We start from the raw sequence: 14,595 nt of genomic DNA, 5'->3' as shown, positions 1-14,595 counted from the left end.
ATAATAAGGGGAAATTGGAGTGATAATAACTAACAAGAAGTCATTATTATTCAGAAGAATAGAGGTATTGTGGTTATTAATGTTCAAAAAGTTTTAAAAATACACTGAAGTACCTACAGGTGAAACAGCATGTTTGTACTTTAAAACACAAGAGGAAAACCAGTTTGGGGTGGGGGTGTTGATGGATCAGGACTGACAAAACACTGTAAACTGCCGGAGCTACATGGAGGTTCATTATTATATTTTTCCTTCCTTTTGTGTGTGTATACCATTTGACGTAAAATTGTAGGAAGGAGCAATGACTATGTATCTCATAGGTCTGTTGTGATCACTGATTGAGGAAATGTATGTACAGTGCTCAGCAGAGGGCCTAGTGCAGAATAAAGACTTTGTACTATTATCCTCTGCATTGCCATAACTTCCTGGCTGGGGCCTTCATCTTCTATATTTGTCATTTATCATTAGCATGTCATTTGTATTACTCTAAGAGCCTTCTGTATGGATAAAAACTTATGTCAAATTCTTTCTCCTCTCAAAAACCTCCTCCACACATGTGTTATTTTTTTCAAGCTCCTATATATCAGATGCCCACTTACTGATAGGCACTGTAATGGGTGCTTTTCAAACATTACCTTCAATCTTTACAACAATCCTTTAGAGATGAGAAAAAGAGAGTTACATCATTTGCCTGCCCAAGAGTCTATAGCTACTAAGTGCCAAAGCCAAGATTTGAACCCAAGTCATTCTGGTAGCAAAACTTGATCTGTTCTCCAGTATACACTACATCCTTTCTAAAAAGAATTATAACCACTTATTTTAAAAACTTTCATTAAATTCCCAGTGCCTATAGGATGAATTTATGACCCAATGCAATCCAGACTCAATCTACCTTTTTAATCAAATTAGTATCATTTTTTGAATTATTCATCCTTTGTCCATTTATCTATAATAATGGCTCTGTCTTATATCAGGTTTCCACATAGGCATTCTGGGCTTTCTAGTTTGTTCCACTGGTTTATAGCAATCATTCAAGGGTTGGTAACTGCTGTTACCTTAGAGGTGATCTCAGCATCTGACAGGAGGCTAGTAAACACTGCATAATCAACTAATAGATGCAAAGAATCCACTTCTTCCACACCACCAGGTGCATGTACCTGAGAGATCCCTCCAGTGGAACTGTAGGAACTGGTAATGGCATTGTGGCTGGACACAGGGATGCCACATGTGTAGCTGTGGGATCTCTTATTTAAGTGGCCATCTGAGCTCTGGAAATTGAGGCCATTCTTCAGAGGCCCAGGCCTAAAAGAGAAAGAAAAGGGAAAAACACAGAAGTGCTACTGAAAGGCAACAACACTGGTTTTTTTTGTTTTGTTTTTTTTGTTATCATTAATCTACAATTACATGAAGAACATTATGTTTAACTAGGGTCCCCCTTTCACCAAGTCCCCTCCACAAGCCCCATTACAGTCACTGTCCATCAGCATAGTAAGATGTTGTAGAATCACTACTTGTCTTCTCTGTAACAACATTGTTTTAAGGCTTCATCCCATGGTCACGAAATCGTTCTAACATAATGAAAAATGATAAGGTTCTTAATTTTACTGTTAATTCAGCTAAATATATCTCACAAAGTCAGAGAAGGAAAGCTAAGTATTTTAAAAATTAAATGTATGATTCTACTTATATGTACTCTAGGAAATGCACACAAATCAAATCTATAGTGACAGAATGGGGATCAGTGGATGCCAGGCAACAGGGGCAGAGTGAGAGGGAGGTTTGAAGGCTTCACCAAGGGGCATGGGGAAACTTTTGGCAGTGATGGTGATGTTCATTATCTTGACTGTGGTGATGGTTTCATGGGTGTGAAATTTAGACAAAATAGTTATTGTGGCAAGTTACTCAAAATGTTCCTTTCTATTTCAAAGAGGAAAATTTATAGGACAATTATTCTGATAAGGATATATGTCAAAATTTATCAAATTGTACACTTTAAAGAGGCACAGTTTATTTATATCAATTATACCTCAATAAAGCTGTTAAAAAATTAGGAGGAACCAACCACTTTTTCTAAGATTCAAACTGAAACAGAAATTCCCTAAACACCTGTCCTGTGGAATAGTCATCCAACCTTTGTGACAGAGCAGATGGCTCGCTATCTCCTGGCTGATGAATGTCAACCACAGACCAGTTTATTCCTACACTGGATGCAAACATACTTCCTCTTTCACCTACTTCACCTATGGATCCTATCTGGAGCCAAACCAGGCCAATTGTTCTTCTTTCCCATGATAGTCCTTCAGTTTTTTGCAGACCATTATCCTTCCATCCCTCATTTCCTTAGGCCCCTGAGGTTTTTCTCCTCTGGGCTAGTGCTTATGTACCTATAGAACCCCCTCACCCACCACCACCCCGGGACATCTTGAGTTGCTTCACTCTCTCGCAGTGAATTTCGGTCTGTGTCTGTGTCCTCTTGCAGGGCAGCACAGCCCACCAGCAGCCCTCCGCGGACAGTAGGACGAAGGCATTCAGGACCACCACTGACCTGCCTCCTCCTAGTCTTTGTTCTGCCATCAGCCCAGAGTTGGAGCATGTTAAGCTTTTTTGGCAGCCATGTCATAGTGCTGACCCAAATTAAAAATGTAAATTATCCCAAGTCTTTTCACACACATTTCCAGCCTCTTTCCCTCCCAGCCAATTCTTCCTCAAGTATAATTAAGCTCAAATGCAGAAATCTAACATTTTTCTTAAATTTTGTACAGTTGCATTTTATCCATTGCACAAACCTTGTGATCTTTTTGTTACATACTTTGTTAGTCAATGTATCTACAAACCCTCTTAGCTTAAGCATATTTTATGCATATTAATGAAAAACAGTAAAAGGAATTAGACAAAATAGTTGTTGTGGCATGTTACTCAAAATGTTCCTTTCTGATTTCAAAGAGGAAAATTTACAGGACAATAACTCTGATAATGACCTTTTTTCAAATAGGAAATCTCACCCAGGTGGATTCTCACTTACTTAGGCACAAAAGCAGCACGGACTTCATTGGTCACCTCAGGCTTAAAAGCTGAATGGCCACTCCCACTGCTATTGTGGTGCCTGTGACAAATCACAAACCCTCAATTAGATTATATGACTTTTTCCTTAAAGCATACTCTCATATTCCTGGGATCTTATACTCTTTCTATGGAACATAGGTTCATGCTAGACAAGAAAAGGTTGCTTCAAATCTCAAAGATTCAGGAAGGTAAATTTATTCTAGGACTGTCCTAAACTAATAAGAAAAGTATAAAAACACTTCAAGACCTTTTTTTTTTTTTTTTTTTTTTTGAGAGGGCATCTCTCATATTTATTGATCAAATGGTTGTTAACAACAATAAAATTCAGTATAGGGGGGTCAACGCTCAATGTACAATCATTAATCCATCTCAAGCCTAATTCTCGTCAGTCTCCAATCTTCTGAAGCATAACGAACAAGTTCTTACATGGTGAACGAATTCTTACATAGTGAATAAATTCTTACATGGTGAACAGTACAAGGGCATTCATCACAGAAACTTTCGGTTTTGATCATGCAATATGACCTATAAACAATCAGGTCAAATATGAATATTCGTTTGATTTTTGTACTTGATTTATATGTTGATCCCACATTTCTCCTATTATTATTATTTTTTTTATTTTTAATAAAATGCTGAAGTGGTAGGTAGATGCAAGATAAAGGTAGAAAACATAGTTTAGTGCTGTAAGAAGGCAAATGTAGATGATCAGATGATCAGGTGTGTGCCTATGGACTAAGTATTAATCCAGGCTAGACAAGGGCAGCAAGACATCCACGGATGCAGAAGATTTCTCTCAAAGCAGGGGGGGTGAGGTTCTGAGCCTCACCTCTGTTGATCCCCAAATTCTCACCTGATGGCCCCCCTGCGACTGTGCCTGTCTTAGGTTGTTCCTCCCTTGAGGAATCTTACCCGTCTCTGGCTAACCAGTCATCTTCCGGGGCCATACAGGGAAATGTAAAGTTGGTAAGTGAGAGAGAAGCCATATTGTTTGCAAAGGTTAGCTTTTTACTTCTTTGCAGATTTATGCCCTGTGGCTTCTATGCCCAGCACTTGTCTCGAGGTATCTTTACCACCTGGAGGAATTATGATACTCGGTAAATTCGATATGAGGCACGAATTCTATTTAAGGGTTGTAATTAGGAAGGAAGAAGAAAAGCTATAGATGTAGCATATGAAGGAAACTTGGGAGGATTGATTATTTCTTTGACATATCTTCTTGTATAGTACCTTAAGTATGTATAGGTTTTAAACTACTAACTAATTTGCACACACATATTAACATAATAGGAATACGGTGACATAAACAAAGCAAATCTATAATTACCATCCATCTCCAGTGAAGCCAAGAAAACCATTTAGGCACCCTAGGTATTTGTGAAAATTTATCTATGATATGATGGATATTGTCCAACTGTACTTGAACCATCAGACAAATTAAAGCAGCCCATTTCTGGGATCTGTTCACATCCCATATGTTCTTTTAACCATAGATAGTCTATAGTCATGAGATTTTGGAGTGCTACAACTTGCACCCCTCCCAACTCCTGGTTGAGTTCCAACAGTACAGATCCGGTCAAATTCGTTGTCTCACTGTATGCACATGCCAGCCTAGACATCTCCCTCCTCATTCCTATGGCAAGTCCAGGAGACGGTGGGCTGGATGCAGCCACAACCACAGCATCGTCCGGATCCCTGTGGAGGCTTTTTGATGATCATCCCCCGGCACAAGTCCTCCAGAGAGTGCTGATGCCGGAAGCTCCTCCTCATATCGTATCTTAGTTCATTTTCTGGGTATCCAAGCTAGGCCTTGATCTTCTGCATAGAAACAAACAGACCCTTTGCCCACACTTTGACATGCCCTCTATACCACTGTGCAGAACTCATTGGAGGTCAGCACACAGTAACTGCTTTTTTTTTTTTTTAATTAAGAGAAAGGAATATTATCAGAAAAGAGTACCTCCATAGCTGATCATCTGACACCCTTTAAGTGATCAACATTAAGGATATTTAAAGCATGCATTGATCTTTGATTTACCAATAGTTTTATCCTGTTAAGGAGTAATCCCCCTTTTCTTTCTTTCTTTTTTTTTTTTTTTTAATTTTTAATCTACACTTACATGAAGAATACTATGTTTACTATGCTCTCCCCTATATCAGGTCACCCCTAACAACCACATTACGGTTACTGTCCCTCAGCTTACAAAATGTTGTAGAGTCACTACTTGTCCTCTCTGTGTTGTGCAGCCCACCCTCCCCTTTCTCCCTCCCCCTATGCATGCTAATCTTAATACGCCCCTTCTTCTTCCCCCCCCTTATCCCTCCCTGCCCACCCATCCTCCCCAGTTCCTTTCCCTTTGGTACCTGTTAGTCCATTTTTGGGTTCTGTAATTCTGCTGCTGTTTTGTTCCTTCAGTTTTTCCTTTGTTCCTATACTCCTCAGATGAGTGAAATCATTTGGTATTTCTCTTTCTCCACTTGGCTTATTTCACTGAGCATAATACTCTCCAGCTCCATCCATGTTGCTGCAAATGGTTGAATTTTTCCACTTCTTATGGCTGAGTAGTATTCCATTGTGTATATGTACCACATCTTCTTTATCCATTCATCTACTGATGGATATTTAGGTTACTTCCAATTCTTGGCTATTGTAAATAGTGCTGCGATAAACATAGGAGTGCATCTGTCTTTCTCAAACTTGATTGCTGCGTTCTTAGGGTAAATTCCTAGGAGTGGAATTCCTGGGTCAAATGGTAGGTCTGTTTTGAGCATTTTGATGCACCTCCATACTGCTTTCCACAATGGTTGAACTAATTTACATTCCCACCAGCAGTGTAGGAGGGTTCCCCTTTCTCCACAGCCTCGCCAACATTTGTTGTTGTTTGTCTTTTGGATGGCAGCTATCCTTACTGGTGTGAGGTGATACCTCATTGTAGTTTTAATTTGCATTTCTCTGATAATTAGCGATGTGGAGCATCTTTTCATGTGTCTCTTGGCCATCTGTATTTCTTTTTTGGAGAACTGTCTGTTCAGTTCCTCTGCCCATTTTTTAATTGGGTTATTTGTTTTTTGTTTGTTGAGGCGTGTGAGCTCTTTATATATTCTGGACGTCAAGCCTTTATCGGATCTGTCATTTTCAAATATATTCTCCCATACTGTAGGGTTCCTTTTTGTTCTATTGATGGTGTCTTTCGCTGTACAGAAGCTTTTCAGCTTAATGTAGTCCCACTTGCTCATTTTTGCTGTTGTTTTCCTTGCCCGGGGAGATATGTTCAAGAAGAGATCACTCATGTTTATGTCTAAGAGGTTTTTGCCTATGTTTTTTTCCAAGAGTTTAATGGTTTCGTGACTTACATTCAGGTCTTTGATCCATTTTGAGTTTACCTTTGTATATGGGGTTAGACAATGGTCCAGTTTCATTCTCCTACATGTAGCTGTCCAGTTTTGCCAGCACCATCTGTTGAAGAGACTGTCATTTTGCCATTGTATGTCCTTGGCTCCTTTATCAAATATTAATTGACCATATATGTTTGGGTTAATTTCTGGGGTCTCTAATCTGTTCCACTGGTCTGTGGCTCTGTTCTTGTGCCAGTACCAAATTGTCTTGATTACTATGGCTTTGTAGTAGAGCTTGAAGTTGGGGAGTGAGATCCCCCCTACTTTATTCTTCTTTTTCAGGATTGCTTTGGCTATTCGGGGTCTTTGTTGTTTCCATATGAATTTTTGAATTATTTGTTCCAATTCATTGAAGAATGTTGCTGGTAATTTGAGAGGGATTGCATCAAATCTGTATATTGCTTTGGGCAGGATGGCCATTTTGACGATATTAATTCTTCCTAGCCATGAGCATGGGATGAGTTTCCATTTAATAGTGTCCCCTTTAATTTCTCTTAAGAGTGACTTGTAGTTTTCAGAGTATAAGTCTTTCACTTCTTTGGTTAGGTTTATTCCTAGGTATTTTATTCTTTTTGATGCAATGGTGAATGGAATTGTTTTCCTGATTTCTCTTTCTATTGATTCATTGTTAGTGTATAGGAAAGCTACAGATTTCTGTGTGTTAATTTTGTATCCTGCAACTTTGCTGTATTCCGATATCAGTTCTAGTAGTTTTGGAGTGGAGTCTTTAGGGTTTTTTATGTACAGTATCATATCATCTGCAAATAGTGACAGTTTAACTTCCTCTTTACCAATCTGGATTCCTTGTATTTCTTTGTTTTGTCTGATTGCCGTGGCTAGGACCTCCAGTACTATGTTAAAAAACAGTGGGGAGAGTGGGCATCCCTGTCTGGTTCCCGATCTCAGAGGAAATGCTTTCAGCTTCTCGCTGTTCAGTATAATGCTGGCTGTGGGTTTATCATATATGGCCTTTATTATGTTGAGGTACTTGCCTTCTATTCCCATTTTGCTGAGAGTTTTTATCATGAATGGATGTTGAATTTTGTCAAATGCTTTTTCAGCATCTATGGAGATGATCATGTGGTTTTTGTCTTTCTTTTTGTTGATGTGGTGGATGATGTTGATGGATTTTCGAATATTGTACCATCCTTGCATCCCTGGGATGAACCCCACTTGGTCATGGTGTATGATCCTTTTGATATACTGTTGAATTCTGTTTGCTAATATTTTATTGAGTATTTTTGCATCTACATTCGTCAGGGATATTGGTCTGTAATTTTCTTTTTTGGTGGGGTCTTTGCCTGGTTTTGGTATTAGGGTGATGTTGGCCTCATAGAATGAGTTTGGGAGTATTCCCTCTTCTTCTATTTTGTGGAACACTTTAAGGAGAATGGGTATTATGTCTTCTCTGTGTGTCTGATAAAATTCCGAGGTAAATCCGTCCGGCCCCGGGGTTTTGTTCTTGGGTAGTTTTTTGATTACTGTTTCAATTTCTTTGCTTGTAATTGGTTTGTTTAACTTTTGTGTTTCTTCCTTGGTCAGTCTTGGGAGGTTGTATTTTTCTAGGAAGTTGTCCATTTCTTCTAGGTTTTCCAGCTTGTTGGCATATAGGTTTTCATAGTAGTCTTTAATAATTCTTTGTATTTCTGTGGAGTCTGTCGTGATTTTTCCATTCTCATTTCTGATTATGTTGATTTGTGTTGACTCTCTTTTTCTCTTAATAAGTTGGGCTAGAGGCTTATCTATTTTGTTTATTTTCTCAAAGAACCAGCTCTTGGTTTCGTTGATTTTTGCTATTGTTTTATTCTTCTCAATTTTGTTTATTTCTTCTCTGATCTTTATTATGTCCCTCGTTCTACTGACTTTAGGCCTCCTTTGTTCTTCTTTTTCCAGTTTTAATAATTGTGATGTTAGACTATTCATTTGGGATTGTTCTTCCTTCTTCAAGTGTGCCTGGATTGCTATATACTTTCCTCTTAAGACTGCTTTCGCTGCATCCCACAGAAGTTGGGGCTTAGTGTTGTTGTTGTCATTTGTTTCTATATATTCCTTGATCTCTATTTTGATTTGTTCATTGATCCATTGATTATTTAGTAGCATGTTGTTAAGCCTCCATGTGTTTGTGAGCCTTTTTGTTTTCTTTGTAGAATTTATTTCTACTTTCATACCTTTGTGGTCTGAAAAATTGGTTGGTAGAATTTCAATATTTTGGAATTTACTGAGGCTCTTTTTGTGAGCTAGTATGTGGTCTATTCTGGAGAATGTTCCATGTGCACTTGAGAAGGATGTATATCCTGTTGCTTTTGGATGTAGAGTTCTATAGATGTCTATTAGGTCCATCTGTTCTAGTGTGTTGTTCAGTGCCTGTGTGTCTTTACTTATTTTCTGCCCGGTGGATCTATCCTTTGGGGTGAGTGGTGTGTTGAAGTCTCTTACAATGAATGCATTGCAGTCTATTTCCCTCTTTAGTTCTGTTAGTATTTGCTTCACATATGCTGGTGCTCCTGTATTGGGTGCATATATATTTAGAATGGTTATATCCTCTTGTAGGACTGAGCCCTTTATCATTATGTAGTGGCCTTCTTTATCTCTTGTTACTTTCTTTGTTTTGAAGTCTATTTTGTCTGATATTAGTACTGCAACCCCTGCTTTCTTCTCACTGTTGTTTGCCTGAAATATGTTTTTCCATCCCTTGACTTTTAGTCTATGCTTATCTTTGGGTTTAAGGTGAGTTTCTTGTAAGCAGCATATAGATGGGTCTTGCTTTTTTATCCATTCTATTACTCTATGTCTTTTAATTGGTGCATTAAGTCCATTTACATTTAGGGTGACTATTGAGAGATATGTACTTATTGCCATTGCAGGCTTTAGATTCGTGGTTACCAAAGGTTCAAGGTTAGCTTCTTTAGTATCTTACTGCCTAACTTAGCTCGCTTATTGAGCTGTTATATACACTGTCTGGAGATTCTTTTCTTCTCTCCCTTCTTATTCCTCCTCCTCCATTCTTCATATGTTGTGTGTTTTGTTCTGTGCTCTTTTTAGGGGTGCTCCCATCTAGAGCAGTCCCTGTAGGATGCCCTGTAGAGGTGGTTTGTGGGAAGCAAATTCCCTCAGCTTTTGCTTGTCTGGGAATTGTTTAATCCCACCATCATATTTAAATGATAGTCGTGCTGGATACAGTATCCTTGGTTCAAGGCCCTTCTGTTTCATTGCATTAAGTATATCATGCCATTCTCTTCTGGCCTGTAGGGTTTCTGTTGAGAAGTCTGATGTTAGCCTGATTGGTTTTCCTTTAAACCTTTTTCTCTCTAGCTGCCTTTAAAACTCTTTCCTTGTCCTTGATCCTTGCCATTTTAATTACTATGTGTCTTGGTGTTGTCCTCCTTGGATCCTTTCTGTTGGGGGTTCTGTGTACTTCCATGGTCTGTTCGATTATTTCCTCCCCCAGTTTGGGGAAGTTTTCAGCAATTATTTCTTCAAAGAGACTTTCTATCCCTTTTCCTCTTTCTTCCTCTTCTGGTATCCCTATAATACGAATGTTTTTCCTTTTGTATTGGTCACATATTTCTCTTAGTGTTGTTTCATTCCTGGAGATCCTTTTATCTCTCTCTGTCAGCTTCTATACGTTCCTGTTCTCTGGCTTCTATTCCTTCAATGGCCTCTTGCATCTTATCCATTCTGCTTATAAATCCTTCCAGGGATTGTTTCACTTCTGTGATCTCTTTCCTGACATCTGTGATCTCCTTCCGGCCTTCATCCCACTGCTCTTGCATTTTTTTCTGCATCTCATCCCATTGCTCTTGCATTTTTCTCTGCATCTCTGTCAGCATGTTCATGATTTTTATTTTGAATTCTTTTTCAGGAGGACTAGTTAGGTCTGTCTCCTTCTCAGGTGTTGTCTCTGTGATCTTTGTCTGCCTGTAGTTTTGCCTTTTCATGGTGATAGAGATAGTTTGCAGAGCTGGTACAAGTGACCGCTGAAAGAGCTTCCCTTCTTGTTGGTTTGTAGCCTTTTCCTGGGAGAATAGCGACCTCTAGTTGCTTGTTCTGGGCAGCTGTGCGCAGACAGGGCTTCTGCTTCCTGCCCAGTTGCTTTGGGGTTTATCTCCACTGTTGCTGTGGGCTTGGTCTGGCTGGGGCTGTTCCTCCAAAATGGTGGAGCCCCGTTTGGAGGGGGAGCGGCCAGGAGGCTATTTATCTCCGTAAGGGGTCTCTGTGCCCCCTGCTGCCCAGGGGTTTAGGGTGCCCAGAGATCCCCAGATTCCCTGCCTCTGGTCTAAGTGACCTGTCCTGCCCCTTTAAGACTTCCAAAAAGCACTCTCCAAACCAAAACAACAACAGCAACAATGAGAGAGGGAACAGAAAGAAAGAAAAAAAAAAAAAAAGGAAAAAACAAGCGATTTTTTTTTTCTTTTTTTCTGTCCTCAGGTGCCGGTCTCAGGCACCCGCTCACTGGTCCTGCTGCCCTGTCTCCCTAGCACCAGGGTCCCTGTCCTTTCAAGGCTTCCAAAAAGCACCCACCCACCGGTCCCGCAGGGAAGGAACGCTCGATATTCTTTGTCCTCAAGCACTGGTCCCAGGCACCCGCTCACCAGTCCCACCGCCCTGCCTCCCTAGCACCAGGGTCCCTGTCCCTTTCAGGCTTCCAAAAAGCACTCGCAGAAAAGAGAAAAAAAAAAAGAGAGGAAAAACGCGCGATTTCCTCTGTCCTCAAGTGCTGGTCTCAGGCACCTGCCCACCGGTCCCGCAGGGAAAAACGTGGGATATTCTTTGTCCTCAGGCGCCGGTCCCAGGCACCCGCTCACCAGTCCCACCACCCTGCCTCCCTAGCACTGGGGTCCCTGTCCCTTTAAGGCTTCCAAAAAGCGCTCGCCAAAAAGAGAAAAAGAAAAGGGGAAAAACGCGCGATTTCCTCCGTCCTCAGGCACCGGTCTCAGGCACCCGCCCACCGGTCCCGCAGGGAAAAATGTGGGATATTCTTTGTCCTCAGGCGCCGGTCCCAGGCACCCACTCACCGGTCCCGCCACCCTGCCTCCCTAGCAACGGGGGCCCGTCCCTTTAAGGCTTCCAAAAAGCGCTCGCCAAAAAAAAAAAAACCGCTCCGGTTTCTTTCCACCCGCCGGGAGCTGGGGGGAGGGGCGCTCGGGTCCCGCCGGGCCAGGGCTTGTATCTTACCCCCTTCGCAAGGCGCTGGGTTCTTGCAGGTGTGGATGTGGTCTGGATGTTGTCCTGTGTCCTGTGGTCTCTATTTTAGGAAGATTTTTCTTTGTTATATTTTCATAGCTCTATGTGTTTTTGGGAGGAGATTTCCACTGCTCTACTCACGCCACCATCCTGGCTCCGCCCCTCACTTCAAGACCTTTTTAACTATTCAGGTGTACTGATTATTTGCTAACTTCTCACCAAAGCACTTCAACCACAAATTTAATATCCTACCATCCATAAATTAAAAACAAAAAAACACTTTAGCGACCCACCTACACACATCCCCCAGTGCTCTCACTTAATTCAGTCTGTAAGAGAAGAAGAACACGTACCACACATAAGGCCTGTGCATGGTGCACATAAACACTGCTTATTCCAATTACAGGAAAGATAATACAGAGCCCTCAGTTATAGGCTCACTGGGGTCTAGACAAACTACCAACCTGGAGAACATGAGAAACCTGTTTTGACCATAAAGTAGTTATTTTCTCTCTGACCTCCACAAGAATCCTTCAATCTTTTATGCTAAGTCATCAGAAATATATACCTAAAGTCAAACATTTAAAAACCTGAATGTTCACCTTTTCAAATAAATGTACTTATCAAGGATCTAGTGTTGTCACCAAAGATTTGAATTTTGTATCACTCAGCTACTGGGACTAAATGAAAAAACAAGTCTTTTTAATCTAATCATCTTTATCAGTCAAGTTATATACATCAAGGAGGTTTCCTAGGTACACCTCTTTGAGCTCAGCTGATACAATTTATTGGTCCAAAGGAAAAAAAGTAACAAAATCTATTATAGTACTATGCTTTAAAGACAGAAGATATTTTCACCTGAAGTAGGGATATTTTAAGTGATTTACCAAGTATTCTGTTAAACCCATACTGTATTGAAGTTCAGAGCTATAAGAACTGAAAGAAGGGAACAGTTCTGGCAGCACATCTCATAGCAAAGGCTAAAGGGAGGCAGGACACGGTTGACACACATGAAGGTGTTTAAAGAGGTCAAACACCTTGCTTTTTGGGTGTTGAGGCATGTGAGACACATGAACCCACTTAGGACTTAAGGGAAAAAAAGGATTTCAAAGTCAAGTCCTCCCCAAATAGCCAAAGCAATCCTGAGAAGGAAGAAGAAAGTGGGTGGGATAATGCTCCCTGACTTCAAGCTCTACTACAAAGCCACAGTAATCAAGACAATTTGGTACTGGCACAAGAACAGACCCATAGACCAATGGAACAGGCTAAAGAGCCCAGATGTAAACCCAAGTATATATGGACAATTAATATATGATAAAGGAGCCATGGACATACAATGGGGAAATGTCAGCCTCTTCAACAACTGGTGTTGGCAAAACTGGACAGCTACATGCAAAAGAATAAAACTGGATTATTGTCTATCCCCATACACAAAAGTCAACTCAAAATGGATCAAAGACCTGAATGTAAGTCATGAAACCATAAAACTCTTAGAAGAAAACAGCAAAATTCTCTTGAATATAAATATGAGCAAATTTTTCCTCAAAGTGTCTCCTTGGGCAGGGAAACAAAAGCAAAAATGAACACATGGGGCTACACCAAACTTAAAAGCTTCTGTTCAGCAAAGGACACCATCAACAGAACAAAAAAGGCATCCTATAGTATAGAATATATTTGTAAATAACATATCCAACAAGGGGTTAACATCCAAAATACATAAAGAACTCACACGTCTCAACACCCCAAAAGCAAATAACCCAATGAAAAAGTGGGTGGAGGATATGAACAGACAATTTTCCAAAGAAGAAATTCAGATAGCGAACAAATACATGAAAAGATGTACCACATCGCTAACTATCAGGGAAATGCAAATAAAAACCACAATGAGATATCACCTCACACCAGTTAGGATGGCCAGTATCAAAAAGACTAAGAACAACAAATGCTGGCGAGGATTTGGAGAAAGGGAAACCCTCCTACACTGCTGGTAGGAATGTAAGCTAATTCAACCATTGTGGAAAGCAATATGGAGGTTCCTCAAAAAACTAAAAATAGAAATGCCATTTGACCTGGGAATTCCACTCCTACGAATTGACCCAAAGAATATAATTTCTCAGATTCAAAAAGACATATGCACCCCTATGTTTATTGTAGCACTGTTTACAATAGCCAAGATATGGAAGCAACCTGTGTCCATCAGTAGATGAATGAATAAAGAAGAGGTGGTACATATACACAATGGAATACTACTCGGCCATAAGAAAGAAACAAATTCTACAATTTGCAACGACATGGATGGAGCTGAAGGATATTATGCTCAGTGAAATAAGCCAGGTGGAGAAAGACAAGTACCAAATTATTTCCCTCATTTGTGGAATATAACAACGAAGCAAAACTAAAGGAACAAAACAACAACAGACTCACAGACTACAAGAAGGGACTGGCGGTTACCAAAGGGGAGGAGTGAGGGAGGGGGGGAGAAGGGGATTCAGGGGTATTATGATGGGCACGCATGGTGTGGGGGGGATCAGAGGGAAGACTTTGTGTAGCACAAAGAAGGCAAATAGTGACTCTGTGGTAAGTCAAGTCCTCGGTCTGGGGAGGGTCAGCGTATCTTACTGGCGGGAAGGCCCCCAAGGGCATCGGAGGAAAGGAGTGGGGACTGAGGGGTGACTGGGATCGCGAAGGGCCGAGGGAGCCGGCGGGGCGGGGTGGGCGGGGCTTTCGGGGAGGGCTGGGCGGGCGGTTGGGCGGTTCCTGGCCTCCCGGGGCAGAGCTTGCTGAGAAAACTTCCTATGAGGAGCTTTCAGCGGTGTCTGTCCATCGAGCAGCGTCCGCGGCTCTACTAGACTCCCTGACCAAACGCGAGGTGATCGTTGTTCGCTGGCGGCGCGCGTTCTGAAGTTGGCAGGAGACGGCGCGCGAATGCCTTCTCGGCGCTCGCGGTTCGGTCCC

General features: G+C 41.0%; 1 long non-coding RNA gene across 1 annotated transcript; it reads right to left on the bottom strand.

Annotated features, from left to right (window-relative positions):
• Nucleotides 1-806: 806 nt before the first annotated feature.
• Nucleotides 807-11,776, bottom strand: LOC140843731 (uncharacterized). The gene is made up of 3 exons (XR_012121738.1): nt 11,632-11,776; nt 3,020-3,100; nt 807-1,299 (listed from the first exon to the last, which is right to left on the bottom strand). It is a non-coding gene; the product is annotated as an uncharacterized lncRNA (long non-coding RNA).
• Between the last annotated feature and the right edge of the window lie 2,819 nt (nt 11,777-14,595).

This window comes from Manis javanica, chromosome 10 (genome assembly GCF_040802235.1).
Source record: "Manis javanica isolate MJ-LG chromosome 10, MJ_LKY, whole genome shotgun sequence".
Classification (NCBI taxonomy): Eukaryota; Metazoa; Chordata; class Mammalia; order Pholidota; family Manidae; genus Manis; species Manis javanica.
The sequence above is the reverse complement of the archived record's forward strand: the minus strand, read 5'-3'. Positions and strand labels throughout refer to the sequence as shown.